Genomic DNA, 27,177 nt, shown 5'->3' with positions numbered 1-27,177 from the left:
CAGCATATGTGAAACAAATACTAACAGAATTAAAGGAGGAAATAGAATGCAATACATACACTTTGGGAGACTTCAACCCACCACTCACTCCAAAGGACAGATCCAAGAGGCAGAAAATAAGTAAGGACAGAGAGGCACTGAACAACACACTAGAACAGATGGCCCTAATAGATATCTACACAATTCTACATCCAAAAGGAACAGGACATACATTCTTCTCACTTGCACATGAAACATTCTCCAGAGTAGACCACATAGTAGGCAACAAAAAGAGCCTCAGTAAATTCCAAGAGATTGAAATCCTATCAACCAACTCCTCAGACCACAAATGCATAAAACTACAAATAAATTGTACAAAGAAAGCAAAACGGTCACAAACACATGGAGGCTTAACAACATGCTCCTAAATAATCAATTACTCAAAGACCAAATTAAAATGGAGATTCAGCATTATATTTAAACAAATGACAACAACAGATAGCTAAAATTACTGTGGTTATGGCAAACGCAGTCTTAAGAGGAAAAGATATAGCAATCCAGTCACATGTAAAGAAGAAGAACAATCCCAAATGAATGGTCTAAAGTCTCAATTATCGAAGTTGGAAAAGGGAGAAAAAAATGAGGCCTAAGGTCAGCAGAACGATGGAATAAATAAAGATCAGGGAAGAAATAAATAATGTTGAGAAGAAAACATTAGCAAATGTAAACGAAAGCAAGAGCTATTTCTTCGGTAAAATAAACAATATAGATAAGCCTCTTGCCAGACATATTAAGAGGAAAAGAGAGTCAACACACATCAACAGAATCAGAAATAAAAAAGGAAAAACCACGACGGACACCACAGAAATACAAAGAATTATTAGAGAGTACTATGAAAACCTATACGCTGATAAGCTGGGAAACCAAGGAGAAATGGACAACTTCCTAGGAGAATAAAACCTTCCATGGCTGACCTAGAAAAAAACATAAAATCTTAACAGACCAATTAACAGCAACGGAATTGAATCAGTAAGCAAAAAACTACCAAAGAACAAATCCCCGGGACAGATGGATTTACCTCGGAATTTTAACAGACATACAGATCAGACATAATACCCATACTCCTTAAAGTTTTCCAAAAAATAGAAGAGGAGGGATTACTCCCAAACTCACTCTATGAAACCAATATCACTCTAATAGGGAAACCAGGTAACGACGGTACCAAAGAAAAAAACACTACAGACCATTATCCCTGATGAATGTAGATGTAAAAATACAAAACAACGTATTAGCAAAACGAATTCAAAAATACATTTAAAGGATGATACCCCATGACCAAGTGGGATTCATCCCAGGGATGCAAGGATAGTACGACATTTGATAATCCATCAACATCATCCAGCACATCAACATAAAGACAGACAAAACCACATGATCATCTCCATAGATGCTGAGAAAGCGTTCGTCAAAGTTCTAGAACCATTCAAGAAAAACGCTCCCAACAAAATGTGTATAGAGGGCAAGTACCTCAACATAATAAAGCCCATATATGATAAAAACACAGCCAACATCATAGTGAACAGCGAGAAGCTGAAAGCTTTTCTTCTGCGATTGGATACAAGACAGGGTTGCCCACTCTCCCCACTGTTATTCAACACAGTACTGGAGGTCGTAGCCACAGCAATTAGACAAAATAAAGAAATACAAGGAATCCATATTGGTAGACAAGAAGTTAAACTGTCTCTATTTGCAGATGACATGAAATTGTACATAAAAAACCCTAAAGACTCCACACCAAAACTGCTAGAGCTCATATAGGGATACAGCAAAGTTGCACGATAGAAAATTAACACACAGAAATCTGTAGCTTTCCTGTACACGAACAAGGAACCAGTAGAAAGAGAAATCTGGAAAACAATTCCGTTCACAATTGCAGCAGAAAGGATAAAATACCTAGGAATAAACCTAAGCAAAGAAGTGATAGACATATACTCAGAAAACAACAAGTCACACTTAAGAGAAATTAAAGGCGACACTATCAAATGGAAACTCACACATTCACGAGGCTAGGAAGAATTAATATCATGAAAATGGCCACCCTGAGCAAAGCAATATACAGATTTGAAGTTTTCCTATGAAATTATCAGCAACATTCTTCAATGAATTGGAACAAATAATTGAAAATTTCATACGGAAACACAAAATACCCCGAATAGCCATAGCAATACTGAGAGAGAAGAATAAAGTAGTGGGGATCTCACTCACCAACTTCATGGTCTACTATAAAGCCATAGCAATCAAGACAATATGGTACTGGCACAAGAACAGAGCCACACATCAGTGGAACAGACTATACACTCCAGACATTAACCCAAATATTTGTGGTCAATTAATATTTGATAAAGGAGCCATGGACATACAATGGCGAAATGACAGTCTCTTCAACAGATTGTGCTGGCAAATCTGGACAGCTACATGAAGGAGAATGAAACTGGACAGTGGTCTTACCCCATATACAAAAGTAAATCCAAAATGTATCAAAGACCGGAAGGTAAGTCATGAAACCATTAAACTCTTGGAAGAAAACATAGGCAGAAACCTCTTAGACATAAACATGAGTGACCTCTTCTTGAAAATATCTCCCGGGTGAGGAAAACAACAGCAAAAATGAAAAGTGGGAGTATATTAAGGTGAAAAAATTCTGTAGAGCAGTAGACACCATCAATACAACAGAAAGGAGCCCTACGGGATGGGGAAATATATTTGTAAATGACACATTTGTTAAAGGCTTGATGCCCAAGATATATAAAGAGCTCACATGCCTCAACAAACAAAAAACAAATAATCCACTTAAAAAATGGGCAGAGGAACTGAACAGACGGTACTCCAAATAACAAATACAGATGGCCAACAGACACATGGAAAGATGCTCCACATCTCTTTTTATCGGAGAAATGCAAATTAAAACTACAGTGAGTTATCACCTCACACCTCTAAGGATGGCTATCATTCAAGAGACAAACAACAACAAATGTTGATGCGGCTGTGGAGAAAGGGGAACCCTCCTACACTGCTGGTGGGAATGTAAATTAGTTCAAACATTGTGGAAAGGAGTATGGAGGTTCCTCAAAATGCTCAGAAAAGATTCACCACCGGACCCAGGAATTCCATTTTAAGGAATATACACCAGGAGCGCAGCAATCAAGTTTGAAAAAGACAGAAGCACCCCGATGTTTATTGCAGCACTCTTTAGTAGAGCAAAGAACTGGAAGCAACCTAAATGTCCACTGGTAGATGAATGAATAATGAAGATGTGGTACATATACAAAATGGTATATTACTCAGACATAAGAAGAGGGCTAATCCTACCATTGGCAGCAACATGGATGGAGCTGGAGGGTATTATGCTCAGTGAAATAAGCCAAGAAGAGAAAGAGAAATACGAAATGATTTCACTGATCTGTGGAGTGTAAGAACGAAGGAAAAACTGAACGAACAAAACAGAAGCGGATTCACAGAACCCAAGAATGGAGTAACAGGTACCAAAGGGAAAGGGAGTGGGGAGGATGGGTGGATAGGGATTGATAAGGGGGGAAGTAGAAGGAGGGTATTAAGATTAGCATGCTAATGGGTTTGGGTGGGAGAAAGGGGAGGGCTGTACAACACAGAGAAAACAAGTACTGATTCTACAACATTTTGCTCTGCTGAACGACAGTGACTGGAATGGGGTTAATAGTGGGGACCAGGTATAGGGGAGAGACTAGTAAACAGAATATTCTTCATGTAAGTTTAGATTAATGATAACGAGAAAGAAAAAGAAGAAGAAACTAAAGAAAGAAAAGGGGGATAACTCCCTGATAGAATAAAGTTAACTGTAAATCAAGGATTAATTCATGCCTAAAATATCCTTAATTTTCATCAGTTAAAGATTTGCAGATGATCGGTGTGGAGGTACAGTTTTCTGATAATATTCCTCTCTATTGATAAAAGAGCAGTTCCTGTGTGTTGACCTCCATTGAGTTCTACACAATGGTATAAAGGTCATATAAAAGTGTGGGGAAAAAGGTCTCTTTGTGCTTATCTAGATGATCAAAGCCTAATTGGCTAACCGCAAAATGAAATAAGATACGATATGAAGAGGAACTTCCCACATCAGCACTCTCTGGAACAGCCATTCCAGAAGATGATCATCAAGAAACCTCAACAAAGATCCAGGTACTGGTACAGTTGGAGCTGCATTCGTCTCACCGGTTCCTATACTTGTCATGTGAATGGAGAAGGAAATATCTAAGCTGGCCTGTGCATACAGTAAAACAGCAATTTGACTGTGTCTATACTGTTGGAACTCAACCAAGAATTAGGAGAAGTGCAAGTTATAGCGCTCCAAAATCTTACAACTACAAACTATCTACTGTTACAAGAGCATATGGGATGTGAACAGTTCCCAGGAATCGGATGTTTTAATTTGTCTGATTTCTCTCAGACCGTTCAAGTTCAGTTGGACAATATCCATCATATCGTAGATAAATTTTCACAAATGCCTAGGATGCCTAACTGGTTTTTTTTTTTTTCCCTGGAGATGGCTGGTAATTATAGTTCTGCTTTGGTTATGTAAGTGTATTCCTTCTATGTTAATGTGTGTGCGCAATTTAATTAGTAGTTTAAAACCTATACATGCTTAAGTTACTCTACAAGAAGATATTTCAAAGAAATAAACAATCTTCCCATGATTTCGTCCGTCTGCTACTTCTATAGCTTTTCTTCTTCCTTGCTAATTACAGCCCTTAAATAGCAGTCGTCCCTCATATATAATTTACCGAGTAAGATAATTCTTCCAAGTTGTAAAGATACTTCATGAAAAATGCTTTGCACAGAAACCACATGGCATAAAACTGCGAAGAAGTAAAAAGCTAACCTTTTCAAACAATATTGCTTCTATCTCATGTATCAAATTTAAATTTCCCTGTGTCGTCCCGGAAGATGACTGGTTAGCCAGAGATGGGTAGATTCCTCAAGGGAGGAACAACATAAGACAGGGACAGTCGCAGGGCGGCCATCAGGTGATAAATTTTGAATCTACAGAGGTGAGGCTTAAAACCTCAATGCCCTTGTTTTGGGAGAAATCTGCATCCGTGAATGTTTTATTGCCCTTGTCTATCTTGGACTAACACTTAGTCTACAGGCACACACCTGATCATCTACATGTGCTCTCTTACAACACTAAACCATGTTTTCTACCTTTATCTTGCATCTAACTACCACTTCACCTTTATATTAAAAAATATTAATAACAATTATAAACATAATAACGGAGAAAGTGGGATAAACATACAAATCATATATAAAGCTTAAAAAATTTTAAAAAAAGAAAGAAAGAATGAAAACATAAAATAAAAGATAAAGAAGGACATTACATAATGATGAAGGGCACAGTTCAACAAGAGGATATAACCTTTATGAGTATATATGAATACAACACAGGAGCACCAGCATATGTGAAACAAATACTAACAGAATTAAAGGAGGAAATAGAATGCAATACATACACTTTGGGAGACTTCAACCCACCACTCACTCCAAAGGACAGATCCAAGAGACAGAAAATAAGTAAGGACAGAGAGGCACTGAACAACACACTAGAACAGATGGCCCTAATAGATATCTACACAATTCTACATCCAAAAGGAACAGGACATACATTCTTCTCACTTGCACATGAAACATTCTCCAGAGTAGACCACATAGTAGGCAACAAAAAGAGCCTCAGTAAATTCCAAGAGATTGAAATCCTATCAACCAACTCCTCAGACCACAAATGCATAAAACTACAAATAAATTGTACAAAGAAAGCAAAACGGTCACAAACACATGGAGGCTTAACAACATGCTCCTAAATAATCAATTACTCAAAGACCAAATTAAAATGGAGATTCAGCATTATATTTAAACAAAGGACAACAACAGATAGCTAAAATTACTGTGGTTATGGCAAATGCAGTCTTAAGAGGAAAAGATATAGCAATCCAGTCACATGTAAAGAAGAAGAACAATCCCAAATGAATGGTCTAAAGTCTCAATTATCGAAGTTGGAAAAGGGAGAAAAAAATGAGGCCTAAGGTCAGCAGAACGATGGAATAAATAAAGATCAGGGAAGAAATAAATAATGTTGAGAAGAAAACATTAGCAAATGTAAACGAAAGCAAGAGCTATTTCTTCGGTAAAATAAACAATATAGATAAGCCTCTTGCCAGACATATTAAGAGGAAAAGAGAGTCAACACACATCAACAGAATCAGAAATAAAAAAGGAAAAACCACGACGGACACCACAGAAATACAAAGAATTATTAGAGAGTACTATGAAAACCTATACGCTGATAAGCTGGGAAACCAAGGAGAAATGGACAACTTCCTAGGAGAATAAAACCTTCCATGGCTGACCTAGAAAAAAACATAAAATCTTAACAGACCAATTAACAGCAACGGAATTGAATCAGTAAGCAAAAAACTACCAAAGAACAAATCCCCGGGACAGATGGATTTACCTCGGAATTTTAACAGACATACAGATCAGACATAATACCCATACTCCTTAAAGTTTTCCAAAAAATAGAAGAGGAGGGATTACTCCCAAACTCACTCTATGAAACCAATATCACTCTAATAGGGAAACCAGGTAACGACGGTACCAAAGAAAAAAACACTACAGACCATTATCCCTGATGAATGTAGATGTAAAAATACAAAACAACGTATTAGCAAAACGAATTCAAAAATACATTTAAAGGATGATACCCCATGACCAAGTGGGATTCATCCCAGGGATGCAAGGATAGTACGACATTTGATAATCCATCAACATCATCCAGCACATCAACATAAAGACAGACAAAACCACATGATCATCTCCATAGATGCTGAGAAAGCGTTCGTCAAAGTTCTAGAACCATTCAAGAAAAACGCTCCCAACAAAATGTGTATAGAGGGCAAGTACCTCAACATAATAAAGCCCATATATGATAAAAACACAGCCAACATCATAGTGAACAGCGAGAAGCTGAAAGCTTTTCTTCTGCGATTGGATACAAGACAGGGTTGCCCACTCTCCCCACTGTTATTCAACACAGTACTGGAGGTCGTAGCCACAGCAATTAGACAAAATAAAGAAATACAAGGAATCCATATTGGTAGACAAGAAGTTAAACTGTCTCTATTTGCAGATGACATGAAATTGTACATAAAAAACCCTAAAGACTCCACACCAAAACTGCTAGAGCTCATATAGGGATACAGCAAAGTTGCACGATAGAAAATTAACACACAGAAATCTGTAGCTTTCCTGTACACGAACAAGGAACCAGTAGAAAGAGAAATCTGGAAAACAATTCCGTTCACAATTGCAGCAGAAAGGATAAAATACCTAGGAATAAACCTAAGCAAAGAAGTGATAGACATATACTCAGAAAACAACAAGTCACACTTAAGAGAAATTAAAGGCGACACTATCAAATGGAAACTCACACATTCACGAGGCTAGGAAGAATTAATATCATGAAAATGGCCACCCTGAGCAAAGCAATATACAGATTTGAAGTTTTCCTATGAAATTATCAGCAACATTCTTCAATGAATTGGAACAAATAATTGAAAATTTCATACGGAAACACAAAATACCCCGAATAGCCATAGCAATACTGAGAGAGAAGAATAAAGTAGTGGGGATCTCACTCACCAACTTCATGGTCTACTATAAAGCCATAGCAATCAAGACAATATGGTACTGGCACAAGAACAGAGCCACACATCAGTGGAACAGACTATACACTCCAGACATTAACCCAAATATTTGTGGTCAATTAATATTTGATAAAGGAGCCATGGACATACAATGGCGAAATGACAGTCTCTTCAACAGATTGTGCTGGCAAATCTGGACAGCTACATGAAGGAGAATGAAACTGGACAGTGGTCTTACCCCATATACAAAAGTAAATCCAAAATGTATCAAAGACCGGAAGGTAAGTCATGAAACCATTAAACTCTTGGAAGAAAACATAGGCAGAAACCTCTTAGACATAAACATGAGTGACCTCTTCTTGAAAATATCTCCCGGGTGAGGAAAACAACAGCAAAAATGAAAAGTGGGAGTATATTAAGGTGAAAAAATTCTGTAGAGCAGTAGACACCATCAATACAACAGAAAGGAGCCCTACGGGATGGGGAAATATATTTGTAAATGACACATTTGTTAAAGGCTTGATGCCCAAGATATATAAAGAGCTCACATGCCTCAACAAACAAAAAACAAATAATCCACTTAAAAAATGGGCAGAGGAACTGAACAGACGGTACTCCAAATAACAAATACAGATGGCCAACAGACACATGGAAAGATGCTCCACATCTCTTTTTATCGGAGAAATGCAAATTAAAACTACAGTGAGTTATCACCTCACACCTCTAAGGATGGCTATCATTCAAGAGACAAACAACAACAAATGTTGATGCGGCTGTGGAGAAAGGGGAACCCTCCTACACTGCTGGTGGGAATGTAAATTAGTTCAAACATTGTGGAAAGGAGTATGGAGGTTCCTCAAAATGCTCAGAAAAGATTCACCACCGGACCCAGGAATTCCATTTTAAGGAATATACACCAGGAGCGCAGCAATCAAGTTTGAAAAAGACAGAAGCACCCCGATGTTTATTGCAGCACTCTTTAGTAGAGCAAAGAACTGGAAGCAACCTAAATGTCCACTGGTAGATGAATGAATAATGAAGATGTGGTACATATACAAAATGGTATATTACTCAGACATAAGAAGAGGGCTAATCCTACCATTGGCAGCAACATGGATGGAGCTGGAGGGTATTATGCTCAGTGAAATAAGCCAAGAAGAGAAAGAGAAATACGAAATGATTTCACTGATCTGTGGAGTGTAAGAACGAAGGAAAAACTGAACGAACAAAACAGAAGCGGATTCACAGAACCCAAGAATGGAGTAACAGGTACCAAAGGGAAAGGGAGTGGGGAGGATGGGTGGATAGGGATTGATAAGGGGGGAAGTAGAAGGAGGGTATTAAGATTAGCATGCTAATGGGTTTGGGTGGGAGAAAGGGGAGGGCTGTACAACACAGAGAAAACAAGTACTGATTCTACAACATTTTGCTCTGCTGAACGACAGTGACTGGAATGGGGTTAATAGTGGGGACCAGGTATAGGGGAGAGACTAGTAAACAGAATATTCTTCATGTAAGTTTAGATTAATGATAACGAGAAAGAAAAAGAAGAAGAAACTAAAGAAAGAAAAGGGGGATAACTCCCTGATAGAATAAAGTTAACTGTAAATCAAGGATTAATTCATGCCTAAAATATCCTTAATTTTCATCAGTTAAAGATTTGCAGATGATCGGTGTGGAGGTACAGTTTTCTGATAATATTCCTCTCTATTGATAAAAGAGCAGTTCCTGTGTGTTGACCTCCATTGAGTTCTACACAATGGTATAAAGGTCATATAAAAGTGTGGGGAAAAAGGTCTCTTTGTGCTTATCTAGATGATCAAAGCCTAATTGGCTAACCGCAAAATGAAATAAGATACGATATGAAGAGGAACTTCCCACATCAGCACTCTCTGGAACAGCCATTCCAGAAGATGATCATCAAGAAACCTCAACAAAGATCCAGGTACTGGTACAGTTGGAGCTGCATTCGTCTCACCGGTTCCTATACTTGTCATGTGAATGGAGAAGGAAATATCTAAGCTGGCCTGTGCATACAGTAAAACAGCAATTTGACTGTGTCTATACTGTTGGAACTCAACCAAGAATTAGGAGAAGTGCAAGTTATAGCGCTCCAAAATCTTACAACTACAAACTATCTACTGTTACAAGAGCATATGGGATGTGAACAGTTCCCAGGAATCGGATGTTTTAATTTGTCTGATTTCTCTCAGACCGTTCAAGTTCAGTTGGACAATATCCATCATATCGTAGATAAATTTTCACAAATGCCTAGGATGCCTAACTGGTTTTTTTTTTTTCCCTGGAGATGGCTGGTAATTATAGTTCTGCTTTGGTTATGTAAGTGTATTCCTTCTATGTTAATGTGTGTGCGCAATTTAATTAGTAGTTTAAAACCTATACATGCTTAAGTTACTCTACAAGAAGATATTTCAAAGAAATAAACAATCTTCCCATGATTTCGTCCGTCTGCTACTTCTATAGCTTTTCTTCTTCCTTGCTAATTACAGCCCTTAAATAGCAGTCGTCCCTCATATATAATTTACCGAGTAAGATAATTCTTCCAAGTTGTAAAGATACTTCATGAAAAATGCTTTGCACAGAAACCACATGGCATAAAACTGCGAAGAAGTAAAAAGCTAACCTTTTCAAACAATATTGCTTCTATCTCATGTATCAAATTTAAATTTCCCTGTGTCGTCCCGGAAGATGACTGGTTAGCCAGAGATGGGTAGATTCCTCAAGGGAGGAACAACATAAGACAGGGACAGTCGCAGGGCGGCCATCAGGTGATAAATTTTGAATCTACAGAGGTGAGGCTTAAAACCTCAATGCCCTTGTTTTGGGAGAAATCTGCATCCGTGAATGTTTTATTGCCCTTGTCTATCTTGGACTAACACTTAGTCTACAGGCACACACCTGATCATCTACATGTGCTCTCTTACAACACTAAACCATGTTTTCTACCTTTATCTTGCATCTAACTACCACTTCACCTTTATATTAAAAAATATTAATAACAATTATAAACATAATAACGGAGAAAGTGGGATAAACATACAAATCATATATAAAGCTTAAAAAATTTTAAAAAAAGAAAGAAAGAATGAAAACATAAAATAAAAGATAAAGAAGGACATTACATAATGATGAAGGGCACAGTTCAACAAGAGGATATAACCTTTATGAGTATATATGAATACAACACAGGAGCACCAGCATATGTGAAACAAATACTAACAGAATTAAAGGAGGAAATAGAATGCAATACATACACTTTGGGAGACTTCAACCCACCACTCACTCCAAAGGACAGATCCAAGAGACAGAAAATAAGTAAGGACAGAGAGGCACTGAACAACACACTAGAACAGATGGCCCTAATAGATATCTACACAATTCTACATCCAAAAGGAACAGGACATACATTCTTCTCACTTGCACATGAAACATTCTCCAGAGTAGACCACATAGTAGGCAACAAAAAGAGCCTCAGTAAATTCCAAGAGATTGAAATCCTATCAACCAACTCCTCAGACCACAAATGCATAAAACTACAAATAAATTGTACAAAGAAAGCAAAACGGTCACAAACACATGGAGGCTTAACAACATGCTCCTAAATAATCAATTACTCAAAGACCAAATTAAAATGGAGATTCAGCATTATATTTAAACAAAGGACAACAACAGATAGCTAAAATTACTGTGGTTATGGCAAATGCAGTCTTAAGAGGAAAAGATATAGCAATCCAGTCACATGTAAAGAAGAAGAACAATCCCAAATGAATGGTCTAAAGTCTCAATTATCGAAGTTGGAAAAGGGAGAAAAAAATGAGGCCTAAGGTCAGCAGAACGATGGAATAAATAAAGATCAGGGAAGAAATAAATAATGTTGAGAAGAAAACATTAGCAAATGTAAACGAAAGCAAGAGCTATTTCTTCGGTAAAATAAACAATATAGATAAGCCTCTTGCCAGACATATTAAGAGGAAAAGAGAGTCAACACACATCAACAGAATCAGAAATAAAAAAGGAAAAACCACGACGGACACCACAGAAATACAAAGAATTATTAGAGAGTACTATGAAAACCTATACGCTGATAAGCTGGGAAACCAAGGAGAAATGGACAACTTCCTAGGAGAATAAAACCTTCCATGGCTGACCTAGAAAAAAACATAAAATCTTAACAGACCAATTAACAGCAACGGAATTGAATCAGTAAGCAAAAAACTACCAAAGAACAAATCCCCGGGACAGATGGATTTACCTCGGAATTTTAACAGACATACAGATCAGACATAATACCCATACTCCTTAAAGTTTTCCAAAAAATAGAAGAGGAGGGATTACTCCCAAACTCACTCTATGAAACCAATATCACTCTAATAGGGAAACCAGGTAACGACGGTACCAAAGAAAAAAACACTACAGACCATTATCCCTGATGAATGTAGATGTAAAAATACAAAACAACGTATTAGCAAAACGAATTCAAAAATACATTTAAAGGATGATACCCCATGACCAAGTGGGATTCATCCCAGGGATGCAAGGATAGTACGACATTTGATAATCCATCAACATCATCCAGCACATCAACATAAAGACAGACAAAACCACATGATCATCTCCATAGATGCTGAGAAAGCGTTCGTCAAAGTTCTAGAACCATTCAAGGAAAACACTCCCAACAAAATGTGTATAGAGGGCAAGTACCTCAACATAATAAAGCCCATATATGATAAAAACACAGCCAACATCATAGTGAACAGCGAGAAGCTGAAAGCTTTTCTTCTGCGATTGGATACAAGACAGGGTTGCCCACTCTCCCCACTGTTATTCAACACAGTACTGGAGGTCGTAGCCACAGCAATTAGACAAAATAAAGAAACACAAGGAATCCATATTGGTAGACAAGAAGTTAAACTGTCTCTATTTGCAGATGACATGAAATTGTACATAAAAAACCCTAAAGACTCCACACCAAAACTGCTAGAGCTCATATAGGGATACAGCAAAGTTGCACGATAGAAAATTAACACACAGAAATCTGTAGCTTTCCTGTACACGAACAAGGAACCAGTAGAAAGAGAAATCTGGAAAACAATTCCGTTCACAATTGCAGCAGAAAGGATAAAATACCTAGGAATAAACCTAAGCAAAGAAGTGATAGACATATACTCAGAAAACAACAAGTCACACTTAAGAGAAATTAAAGGCGACACTATCAAATGGAAACTCACACATTCACGAGGCTAGGAAGAATTAATATCATGAAAATGGCCACCCTGAGCAAAGCAATATACAGATTTGAAGTTTTCCTATGAAATTATCAGCAACATTCTTCAATGAATTGGAACAAATAATTGAAAATTTCATACGGAAACACAAAATACCCCGAATAGCCATAGCAATACTGAGAGAGAAGAATAAAGTAGTGGGGATCTCACTCACCAACTTCATGGTCTACTATAAAGCCATAGCAATCAAGACAATATGGTACTGGCACAAGAACAGAGCCACACATCAGTGGAACAGACTATACACTCCAGACATTAACCCAAATATTTGTGGTCAATTAATATTTGATAAAGGAGCCATGGACATACAATGGCGAAATGACAGTCTCTTCAACAGATTGTGCTGGCAAATCTGGACAGCTACATGAAGGAGAATGAAACTGGACAGTGGTCTTACCCCATATACAAAAGTAAATCCAAAATGTATCAAAGACCGGAAGGTAAGTCATGAAACCATTAAACTCTTGGAAGAAAACATAGGCAGAAACCTCTTAGACATAAACATGAGTGACCTCTTCTTGAAAATATCTCCCGGGTGAGGAAAACAACAGCAAAAATGAAAAGTGGGAGTATATTAAGGTGAAAAAATTCTGTAGAGCAGTAGACACCATCAATACAACAGAAAGGAGCCCTACGGGATGGGGAAATATATTTGTAAATGACACATTTGTTAAAGGCTTGATGCCCAAGATATATAAAGAGCTCACATGCCTCAACAAACAAAAAACAAATAATCCACTTAAAAAATGGGCAGAGGAACTGAACAGACGGTACTCCAAATAACAAATACAGATGGCCAACAGACACATGGAAAGATGCTCCACATCTCTTTTTATCGGAGAAATGCAAATTAAAACTACAGTGAGTTATCACCTCACACCTCTAAGGATGGCTATCATTCAAGAGACAAACAACAACAAATGTTGATGCGGCTGTGGAGAAAGGGGAACCCTCCTACACTGCTGGTGGGAATGTAAATTAGTTCAAACATTGTGGAAAGGAGTATGGAGGTTCCTCAAAATGCTCAGAAAAGATTCACCACCGGACCCAGGAATTCCATTTTAAGGAATATACACCAGGAGCGCAGCAATCAAGTTTGAAAAAGACAGAAGCACCCCGATGTTTATTGCAGCACTCTTTAGTAGAGCAAAGAACTGGAAGCAACCTAAATGTCCACTGGTAGATGAATGAATAATGAAGATGTGGTACATATACAAAATGGTATATTACTCAGACATAAGAAGAGGGCTAATCCTACCATTGGCAGCAACATGGATGGAGCTGGAGGGTATTATGCTCAGTGAAATAAGCCAAGAAGAGAAAGAGAAATACGAAATGATTTCACTGATCTGTGGAGTGTAAGAACGAAGGAAAAACTGAACGAACAAAACAGAAGCGGATTCACAGAACCCAAGAATGGAGTAACAGGTACCAAAGGGAAAGGGAGTGGGGAGGATGGGTGGATAGGGATTGATAAGGGGGGAAGTAGAAGGAGGGTATTAAGATTAGCATGCTAATGGGTTTGGGTGGGAGAAAGGGGAGGGCTGTACAACACAGAGAAAACAAGTAGTGATTCTACAACATTTTGCTCTGCTGAACGACAGTGACTGGAATGGGGTTAATAGTGGGGACCAGGTATAGGGGAGAGACTAGTAAACAGAATATTCTTCATGTAAGTTTAGATTAATGATAACGAGAAAGAAAAAGAAGAAGAAACTAAAGAAAGAAAAGGGGGATAACTCCCTGATAGAATAAAGTTAACTGTAAATCAAGGATTAATTCATGCCTAAAATATCCTTAATTTTCATCAGTTAAAGATTTGCAGATGATCGGTGTGGAGGTACAGTTTTCTGATAATATTCCTCTCTATTGATAAAAGAGCAGTTCCTGTGTGTTGACCTCCATTGAGTTCTACACAATGGTATAAAGGTCATATAAAAGTGTGGGGAAAAAGGTCTCTTTGTGCTTATCTAGATGATCAAAGCCTAATTGGCTAACCGCAAAATGAAATAAGATACGATATGAAGAGGAACTTCCCACATCAGCACTCTCTGGAACAGTCATTCCAGAAGATGATCATCAAGAAACCTCAACAAAGATCCAGGTACTGGTACAGTTGGAGCTGCATTCGTCTCACCGGTTCCTATACTTGTCATGTGAATGGAGAAGGAAATATCTAAGCTGGCCTGTGCATACAGTAAAACAGCAATTTGACTGTGTCTATACTGTTGGAACTCAACCAAGAATTAGGAGAAGTGCAAGTTATAGCGCTCCAAAATCTTACAACTACAAACTATCTACTGTTACAAGAGCATATGGGATGTGAACAGTTCCCAGGAATCGGATGTTTTAATTTGTCTGATTTCTCTCAGACCGTTCAAGTTCAGTTGGACAATATCCATCATATCGTAGATAAATTTTCACAAATGCCTAGGATGCCTAACTGGTTTTTTTTTTTTTCCCTGGAGATGGCTGGTAATTATAGTTCTGCTTTGGTTATGTAAGTGTATTCCTTCTATGTTAATGTGTGTGCGCAATTTAATTAGTAGTTTAAAACCTATACATGCTTAAGTTACTCTACAAGAAGATATTTCAAAGAAATAAACAATCTTCCCATGATTTCGTCCGTCTGCTACTTCTATAGCTTTTCTTCTTCCTTGCTAATTACAGCCCTTAAATAGCAGTCGTCCCTCATATATAATTTACCGAGTAAGATAATTCTTCCAAGTTGTAAAGATACTTCATGAAAAATGCTTTGCACAGAAACCACATGGCATAAAACTGCGAAGAAGTAAAAAGCTAACCTTTTCAAACAATATTGCTTCTATCTCATGTATCAAATTTAAATTTCCCTGTGTCGTCCCGGAAGATGACTGGTTAGCCAGAGATGGGTAGATTCCTCAAGGGAGGAACAACATAAGACAGGGACAGTCGCAGGGCGGCCATCAGGTGATAAATTTTGAATCTACAGAGGTGAGGCTTAAAACCTCAATGCCCTTGTTTTGGGAGAAATCTGCATCCGTGAATGTTTTATTGCCCTTGTCTATCTTGGACTAACACTTAGTCTACAGGCACACACCTGATCATCTACATGTGCTCTCTTACAACACTAAACCATGTTTTCTACCTTTATCTTGCATCTAACTACCACTTCACCTTTATATTAAAAAATATTAATAACAATTATAAACATAATAACGGAGAAAGTGGGATAAACATACAAATCATATATAAAGCTTAAAAAATTTTAAAAAAAGAAAGAAAGAATGAAAACATAAAATAAAAGATAAAGAAGGACATTACATAATGATGAAGGGCACAGTTCAACAAGAGGATATAACCTTTATGAGTATATATGAATACAACACAGGAGCACCAGCATATGTGAAACAAATACTAACAGAATTAAAGGAGGAAATAGAATGCAATACATACACTTTGGGAGACTTCAACCCACCACTCACTCCAAAGGACAGATCCAAGAGACAGAAAATAAGTAAGGACAGAGAGGCACTGAACAACACACTAGAACAGATGGCCCTAATAGATATCTACACAATTCTACATCCAAAAGGAACAGGACATACATTCTTCTCACTTGCACATGAAACATTCTCCAGAGTAGACCACATAGTAGGCAACAAAAAGAGCCTCAGTAAATTCCAAGAGATTGAAATCCTATCAACCAACTCCTCAGACCACAAATGCATAAAACTACAAATAAATTGTACAAAGAAAGCAAAACGGTCACAAACACATGGAGGCTTAACAACATGCTCCTAAATAATCAATTACTCAAAGACCAAATTAAAATGGAGATTCAGCATTATATTTAAACAAACGACAACAACAGATAGCTAAAATTACTGTGGTTATGGCAAACGCAGTCTTAAGAGGAAAAGATATAGCAATCCAGTCACATGTAAAGAAGAAGAACAATCCCAAATGAATGGTCTAAAGTCTCAATTATCGAAGTTGGAAAAGGGAGAAAAAAATGAGGCCTAAGGTCAGCAGAACGATGGAATAAATAAAGATCAGGGAAGAAATAAATAATGTTGAGAAGAAAACATTAGCAAATGTAAACGAAAGCAAGAGCTATTTCTTCGGTAAAATAAACAATATAGATAAGCCTCTTGCCAGACATATTAAGAGGAAAAGAGAGTCAACACACATCAACAGAATCAGAAATAAAAAAGGAAAAACCACGACGGACACCACAGAAATACAAAGAATTATTAGAGAGTACTATGAAAACCTATACGCTGATAAGCTGGGAAACCAAGGAGAAATGGACAACTTCCTAGGAGAATAAAACCTTCCATGGCTGACCTAGAAAAAAACATAAAATCTTAACAGACCAATTAACAGCAACGGAATTGAATCAGTAAGCAAAAAACTACCAAAGAACAAATCCCCGGGACAGATGGATTTACCTCGGAATTTTAACAGACATACAGATCAGACATAATACCCATACTCCTTAAAGTTTTCCAAAAAATAGAAGAGGAGGGATTACTCCCAAACTCACTCTATGAAACCAATATCACTCTAATAGGGAAACCAGGTAACGACGGTACCAAAGAAAAAAACACTACAGACCATTATCCCTGATGAATGTAGATGTAAAAATACAAAACAACGTATTAGCAAAACGAATTCAAAAATACATTTAAAGGATGATACCCCATGACCAAGTGGGATTCATCCCAGGGATGCAAGGATAGTACGACATTTGATAATCCATCAACATCATCCAGCACATCAACATAAAGACAGACAAAACCACATGATCATCTCCATAGATGCTGAGAAAGCGTTCGTCAAAGTTCTAGAACCATTCAAGGAAAACGCTCCCAACAAAATGTGTATAGAGGGCAAGTACCTCAACATAATAAAGCCCATATATGATAAAAACACAGCCAACATCATAGTGAACAGCGAGAAGCTGAAAGCTTTTCTTCTGCGATTGGATACAAGACAGGGTTGCCCACTCTCCCCACTGTTATTCAACACAGTACTGGAGGTCGTAGCCACAGCAATTAGACAAAATAAAGAAACACAAGGAATCCATATTGGTAGACAAGAAGTTAAACTGTCTCTATTTGCAGATGACATGAAATTGTACATAAAAAACCCTAAAGACTCCACACCAAAACTGCTAGAGCTCATATAGGGATACAGCAAAGTTGCACGATAGAAAATTAACACACAGAAATCTGTAGCTTTCCTGTACACGAACAAGGAACCAGTAGAAAGAGAAATCTGGAAAACAATTCCGTTCACAATTGCAGCAGAAAGGATAAAATACCTAGGAATAAACCTAAGCAAAGAAGTGATAGACATATACTCAGAAAACAACAAGTCACACTTAAGAGAAATTAAAGGCGACACTATCAAATGGAAACTCACACATTCACGAGGCTAGGAAGAATTAATATCATGAAAATGGCCACCCTGAGCAAAGCAATATACAGATTTGAAGTTTTCCTATGAAATTATCAGCAACATTCTTCAATGAATTGGAACAAATAATTGAAAATTTCATACGGAAACACAAAATACCCCGAATAGCCATAGCAATACTGAGAGAGAAGAATAAAGTAGTGGGGATCTCACTCACCAACTTCATGGTCTACTATAAAGCCATAGCAATCAAGACAATATGGTACTGGCACAAGAACAGAGCCACACATCAGTGGAACAGACTATACACTCCAGACATTAACCCAAATATTTGTGGTCAATTAATATTTGATAAAGGAGCCATGGACATACAATGGCGAAATGACAGTCTCTTCAACAGATTGTGCTGGCAAATCTGGACAGCTACATGAAGGAGAATGAAACTGGACAGTGGTCTTACCCCATATACAAAAGTAAATCCAAAATGTATCAAAGACCGGAAGGTAAGTCATGAAACCATTAAACTCTTGGAAGAAAACATAGGCAGAAACCTCTTAGACATAAACATGAGTGACCTCTTCTTGAAAATATCTCCCGGGTGAGGAAAACAACAGCAAAAATGAAAAGTGGGAGTATATTAAGGTGAAAAAATTCTGTAGAGCAGTAGACACCATCAATACAACAGAAAGGAGCCCTACGGGATGGGGAAATATATTTGTAAATGACACATTTGTTAAAGGCTTGATGCCCAAGATATATAAAGAGCTCACATGCCTCAACAAACAAAAAACAAATAATCCACTTAAAAAATGGGCAGAGGAACTGAACAGACGGTACTCCAAATAACAAATACAGATGGCCAACAGACACATGGAAAGATGCTCCACATCTCTTTTTATCGGAGAAATGCAAATTAAAACTACAGTGAGTTATCACCTCACACCTCTAAGGATGGCTATCATTCAAGAGACAAACAACAACAAATGTTGATGCGGCTGTGGAGAAAGGGGAACCCTCCTACACTGCTGGTGGGAATGTAAATTAGTTCAAACATTGTGGAAAGGAGTATGGAGGTTCCTCAAAATGCTCAGAAAAGATTCACCACCGGACCCAGGAATTCCATTTTAAGGAATATACACCAGGAGCGCAGCAATCAAGTTTGAAAAAGACAGAAGCACCCCGATGTTTATTGCAGCACTCTTTAGTAGAGCAAAGAACTGGAAGCAACCTAAATGTCCACTGGTAGATGAATGAATAATGAAGATGTGGTACATATACAAAATGGTATATTACTCAGACATAAGAAGAGGGCTAATCCTACCATTGGCAGCAACATGGATGGAGCTGGAGGGTATTATGCTCAGTGAAATAAGCCAAGAAGAGAAAGAGAAATACGAAATGATTTCACTGATCTGTGGAGTGTAAGAACGAAGGAAAAACTGAACGAACAAAACAGAAGCGGATTCACAGAACCCAAGAATGGAGTAACAGGTACCAAAGGGAAAGGGAGTGGGGAGGATGGGTGGATAGGGATTGATAAGGGGGGAAGTAGAAGGAGGGTATTAAGATTAGCATGCTAATGGGTTTGGGTGGGAGAAAGGGGAGGGCTGTACAACACAGAGAAAACAAGTACTGATTCTACAACATTTTGCTCTGCTGAACGACAGTGACTGGAATGGGGTTAATAGTGGGGACCAGGTATAGGGGAGAGACTAGTAAACAGAATATTCTTCATGTAAGTTTAGATTAATGATAACGAGAAAGAAAAAGAAGAAGAAACTAAAGAAAGAAAAGGGGGATAACTCCCTGATAGAATAAAGTTAACTGTAAATCAAGGATTAATTCATGCCTAAAATATCCTTAATTTTCATCAGTTAAAGATTTGCAGATGATCGGTGTGGAGGTACAGTTTTCTGATAATATTCCTCTCTATTGATAAAAGAGCAGTTCCTGTGTGTTGACCTCCATTGAGTTCTACACAATGGTATAAAGGTCATATAAAAGTGTGGGGAAAAAGGTCTCTTTGTGCTTATCTAGATGATCAAAGCCTAATTGGCTAACCGCAAAATGAAATAAGATACGATATGAAGAGGAACTTCCCACATCAGCACTCTCTGGAACAGCCATTCCAGAAGATGATCATCAAGAAACCTCAACAAAGATCCAGGTACTGGTACAGTTGGAGCTGCATTCGTCTCACCGGTTCCTATACTTGTCATGTGAATGGAGAAGGAAATATCTAAGCTGGCCTGTGCATACAGTAAAACAGCAATTTGACTGTGTCTATACTGTTGGAACTCAACCAAGAATTAGGAGAAGTGCAAGTTATAGCGCTCCAAAATCTTACAACTACAAACTATCTACTGTTACAAGAGCATATGGGATGTGAACAGTTCCCAGGAATCGGATGTTTTAATTTGTCTGATTTCTCTCAGACCGTTCAAGTTCAGTTGGACAATATCCATCATATCGTAGATAAATTTTCACAAATGCCTAGGATGCCTAACTGGTTTTTTTTTTTTTCCCTGGAGATGGCTGGTAATTATAGTTCTGCTTTGGTTATGTAAGTGTATTCCTTCTATGTTAATGTGTGTGCGCAATTTAATTAGTAGTTTAAAACCTATACATGCTTAAGTTACTCTACAAGAAGATATTTCAAAGAAATAAACAATCTTCCCATGATTTCGTCCGTCTGCTACTTCTATAGCTTTTCTTCTTCCTTGCTAATTACAGCCCTTAAATAGCAGTCGTCCCTCATATATAATTTACCGAGTAAGATAATTCTTCCAAGTTGTAAAGATACTTCATGAAAAATGCTTTGCACAGAAACCACATGGCATAAAACTGCGAAGAAGTAAAAAGCTAACCTTTTCAAACAATATTGCTTCTATCTCATGTATCAAATTTAAATTTCCCTGTGTCGTCCCGGAAGATGACTGGTTAGCCAGAGATGGGTAGATTCCTCAAGGGAGGAACAACATAAGACAGGGACAGTCGCAGGGCGGCCATCAGGTGATAAATTTTGAATCTACAGAGGTGAGGCTTAAAACCTCCATGCCCTTGTTTTGGGAGAAATCTGCATCCGTGAATGTTTTATTGCCCTTGTCTATCTTGGACTAACACTTAGTCTACAGGCACACACCTGATCATCTACATGTGCTCTCTTACAACACTAAACCATGTTTTCTACCTTTGTCTTGCATCTAACTACCACTTCACCTTTATATTAAAAAATATTAATAACAATTATAAACATAATAACGGAGAAAGTGGGATAAACATACAAATCATATATAAAGCTTAAAAAATTTTAAAAAAAGAAAGAAAGAATGAAAACATAAAATAAAAGATAAAGAAGGACATTACATAATGATGAAGGGCACAGTTCAACAAGAGGATATAACCTTTATGAGTATATATGAATACAACACAGGAGCACCAGCATATGTGAAACAAATACTAACAGAATTAAAGGAGGAAATAGAATGCAATACATACACTTTGGGAGACTTCAACCCACCACTCACTCCAAAGGACAGATCCAAGAGGCAGAAAATAAGTAAGGACAGAGAGGCACTGAACAACACACTAGAACAGATGGCCCTAATAGATATCTACACAATTCTACATCCAAAAGGAACAGGACATACATTCTTCTCACTTGCACATGAAACATTCTCCAGAGTAGACCACATAGTAGGCAACAAAAAGAGCCTCAGTAAATTCCAAGAGATTGAAATCCTATCAACCAACTCCTCAGACCACAAATGCATAAAACTACAAATAAATTGTACAAAGAAAGCAAAACGGTCACAAACACATGGAGGCTTAACAACATGCTCCTAAATAATCAATTACTCAAAGACCAAATTAAAATGGAGATTCAGCATTATATTTAAACAAAGGACAACAACAGATAGCTAAAATTACTGTGGTTATGGCAAACGCAGTCTTAAGAGGAAAAGATATAGCAATCCAGTCACATGTAAAGAAGAAGAACAATCCCAAATGAATGGTCTAAAGTCTCAATTATCGAAGTTGGAAAAGGGAGAAAAAAATGAGGCCTAAGGTCAGCAGAACGATGGAATAAATAAAGATCAGGGAAGAAATAAATAATGTTGAGAAGAAAACATTAGCAAATGTAAACGAAAGCAAGAGCTATTTCTTCGGTAAAATAAACAATATAGATAAGCCTCTTGCCAGACATATTAAGAGGAAAAGAGAGTCAACACACATCAACAGAATCAGAAATAAAAAAGGAAAAACCACGACGGACACCACAGAAATACAAAGAATTATTAGAGAGTACTATGAAAACCTATACGCTGATAAGCTGGGAAACCAAGGAGAAATGGACAACTTCCTAGGAGAATAAAACCTTCCATGGCTGACCTAGAAAAAAACATAAAATCTTAACAGACCAATTAACAGCAACGGAATTGAATCAGTAAGCAAAAAACTACCAAAGAACAAATCCCCGGGACAGATGGATTTACCTCGGAATTTTAACAGACATACAGATCAGACATAATACCCATACTCCTTAAAGTTTTCCAAAAAATAGAAGAGGAGGGATTACTCCCAAACTCACTCTATGAAACCAATATCACTCTAATAGGGAAACCAGGTAACGACGGTACCAAAGAAAAAAACAGTACAGACCAATATCCCTGATGAATGTAGATGTAAAAATACAAAACAACGTATTAGCAAAACGAATTCAAAAATACATTTAAAGGATGATACCCCATGACCAAGTGGGATTCATCCCAGGGATGCAAGGATAGTACGACATTTGATAATCCATCAACATCATCCAGCACATCAACATAAAGACAGACAAAACCACATGATCATCTCCATAGATGCTGAGAAAGCGTTCGTCAAAGTTCTAGAACCATTCAAGAAAAACGCTCCCAACAAAATGTGTATAGAGGGCAAGTACCTCAACATAATAAAGCCCATATATGATAAAAACACAGCCAACATCATAGTGAACAGCGAGAAGCTGAAAGCTTTTCTTCTGCGATTGGATACAAGACAGGGTTGCCCACTCTCCCCACTGTTATTCAACACAGTACTGGAGGTCGTAGCCACAGCAATTAGACAAAATAAAGAAACACAAGGAATCCATATTGGTAGACAAGAAGTTAAACTGTCTCTATTTGCAGATGACATGAAATTGTACATAAAAAACCCTAAAGACTCCACACCAAAACTGCTAGAGCTCATATAGGGATACAGCAAAGTTGCACGATAGAAAATTAACACACAGAAATCTGTAGCTTTCCTGTACACGAACAAGGAACCAGTAGAAAGAGAAATCTGGAAAACAATTCCGTTCACAATTGCAGCAGAAAGGATAAAATACCTAGGAATAAACCTAAGCAAAGAAGTGATAGACATATACTCAGAAAACAACAAGTCACACTTAAGAGAAATTAAAGGCGACACTATCAAATGGAAACTCACACATTCACGAGGCTAGGAAGAATTAATATCATGAAAATGGCCACCCTGAGCAAAGCAATATACAGATTTGAAGTTTTCCTATGAAATTATCAGCAACATTCTTCAATGAATTGGAACAAATAATTGAAAATTTCATACGGAAACACAAAATACCCCGAATAGCCATAGCAATACTGAGAGAGAAGAATAAAGTAGTGGGGATCTCACTCACCAACTTCATGGTCTACTATAAAGCCATAGCAATCAAGACAATATGGTACTGGCACAAGAACAGAGCCACACATCAGTGGAACAGACTATACACTCCAGACATTAACCCAAATATTTGTGGTCAATTAATATTTGATAAAGGAGCCATGGACATACAATGGCGAAATGACAGTCTCTTCAACAGATTGTGCTGGCAAATCTGGACAGCTACATGAAGGAGAATGAAACTGGACAGTGGTCTTACCCCATATACAAAAGTAAATCCAAAATGTATCAAAGACCGGAAGGTAAGTCATGAAACCATTAAACTCTTGGAAGAAAACATAGGCAGAAACCTCTTAGACATAAACATGAGTGACCTCTTCTTGAAAATATCTCCCGGGTGAGGAAAACAACAGCAAAAATGAAAAGTGGGAGTATATTAAGGTGAAAAAATTCTGTAGAGCAGTAGACACCATCAATACAACAGAAAGGAGCCCTACGGGATGGGGAAATATATTTGTAAATGACACATTTGTTAAAGGCTTGATGCCCAAGATATATAAAGAGCTCACATGCCTCAACAAACAAAAAACAAATAATCCACTTAAAAAATGGGCAGAGGAACTGAACAGACGGTACTCCAAATAACAAATACAGATGGCCAACAGACACATGGAAAGATGCTCCACATCTCTTTTTATCGGAGAAATGCAAATTAAAACTACAGTGAGTTATCACCTCACACCTCTAAGGATGGCTATCATTCAAGAGACAAACAACAACAAATGTTGATGCGGCTGTGGAGAAAGGGGAACCCTCCTACACTGCTGGTGGGAATGTAAATTAGTTCAAACATTGTGGAAAGGAGTATGGAGGTTCCTCAAAATGCTCAGAAAAGATTCACCACCGGACCCAGGAATTCCATTTTAAGGAATATACACCAGGAGCGCAGCAATCAAGTTTGAAAAAGACAGAAGCACCCCGATGTTTATTGCAGCACTCTTTAGTAGAGCAAAGAACTGGAAGCAACCTAAATGTCCACTGGTAGATGAATGAATAATGAAGATGTGGTACATATACAAAATGGTATATTACTCAGACATAAGAAGAGGGCTAATCCTACCATTGGCAGCAACATGGATGGAGCTGGAGGGTATTATGCTCAGTGAAATAAGCCAAGAAGAGAAAGAGAAATACGAAATGATTTCACTGATCTGTGGAGTGTAAGAACGAAGGAAAAACTGAACGAACAAAACAGAAGCGGATTCACAGAACCCAAGAATGGAGTAACAGGTACCAAAGGGAAAGGGAGTGGGGAGGATGGGTGGATAGGGATTGATAAGGGGGGAAGTAGAAGGAGGGTATTAAGATTAGCATGCTAATGGGTTTGGGTGGGAGAAAGGGGAGGGCTGTACAACACAGAGAAAACAAGTACTGATTCTACAACATTTTGCTCTGCTGAACGACAGTGACTGGAATGGGGTTAATAGTGGGGACCAGGTATAGGGTAGAGACTAGTAAACAGAATATTCTTCATGTAAGTTTAGATTAATGATAACGAGAAAGAAAAAGAAGAAGAAACTAAAGAAAGAAAAGGGGGATAACTCCCTGATAGAATAAAGTTAACTGTAAATCAAGGATTAATTCATGCCTAAAATATCCTTAATTTTCATCAGTTAAAGATTTGCAGATGATCGGTGTGGAGGTACAGTTTTCTGATAATATTCCTCTCTATTGATAAAAGAGCAGTTCCTGTGTGTTGACCTCCATTGAGTTCTACACAATGGTATAAAGGTCATATAAAAGTGTGGGGAAAAAGGTCTCTTTGTGCTTATCTAGATGATCAAAGCCTAATTGGCTAACCGCAAAATGAAATAAGATACGATATGAAGAGGAACTTCCCACATCAGCACTCTCTGGAACAGCCATTCCAGAAGATGATCATCAAGAAACCTCAACAAAGATCCAGGTACTGGTACAGTTGGAGCTGCATTCGTCTCACCGGTTCCTATACTTGTCATGTGAATGGAGAAGGAAATATCTAAGCTGGCCTGTGCATACAGTAAAACAGCAATTTGACTGTGTCTATACTGTTGGAACTCAACCAAGAATTAGGAGAAGTGCAAGTTATAGCGCTCCAAAATCTTACAACTACAAACTATCTACTGTTACAAGAGCATATGGGATGTGAACAGTTCCCAGGAATCGGATGTTTTAATTTGTCTGATTTCTCTCAGACCGTTCAAGTTCAGTTGGACAATATCCATCATATCGTAGATAAATTTTCACAAATGCCTAGGATGCCTAACTGGTTTTTTTTTTTTTCCCTGGAGATGGCTGGTAATTATAGTTCTGCTTTGGTTATGTAAGTGTATTCCTTCTATGTTAATGTGTGTGCGCAATTTAATTAGTAGTTTAAAACCTATACATGCTTAAGTTACTCTACAAGAAGATATTTCAAAGAAATAAACAATCTTCCCATGATTTCGTCCGTCTGCTACTTCTATAGCTTTTCTTCTTCCTTGCTAATTACAGCCCTTAAATAGCAGTCGTCCCTCATATATAATTTACCGAGTAAGATAATTCTTCCAAGTTGTAAAGATACTTCATGAAAAATGCTTTGCACAGAAACCACATGGCATAAAACTGCGAAGAAGTAAAAAGCTAACCTTTTCAAACAATATTGCTTCTATCTCATGTATCAAATTTAAATTTCCCTGTGTCGTCCCGGAAGATGACTGGTTAGCCAGAGATGGGTAGATTCCTCAAGGGAGGAACAACATAAGACAGGGACAGTCGCAGGGCGGCCATCAGGTGATAAATTTTGAATCTACAGAGGTGAGGCTTAAAACCTCCATGCCCTTGTTTTGGGAGAAATCTGCATCCGTGAATGTTTTATTGCCCTTGTCTATCTTGGACTAACACTTAGTCTACAGGCACACACCTGATCATCTACATGTGCTCTCTTACAACACTAAACCATGTTTTCTACCTTTGTCTTGCATCTAACTACCACTTCACCTTTATATTAAAAAATATTAATAACAATTATAAACATAATAACGGAGAAAGTGGGATAAACATACAAA

This window comes from Manis pentadactyla, assembly GCF_030020395.1.
Source record: "Manis pentadactyla isolate mManPen7 chromosome Y unlocalized genomic scaffold, mManPen7.hap1 SUPER_Y_unloc_5, whole genome shotgun sequence".
In the NCBI taxonomy this organism is placed as follows: Eukaryota; Metazoa; Chordata; class Mammalia; order Pholidota; family Manidae; genus Manis; species Manis pentadactyla.
This window is presented reverse-complemented; position numbering follows the sequence as displayed.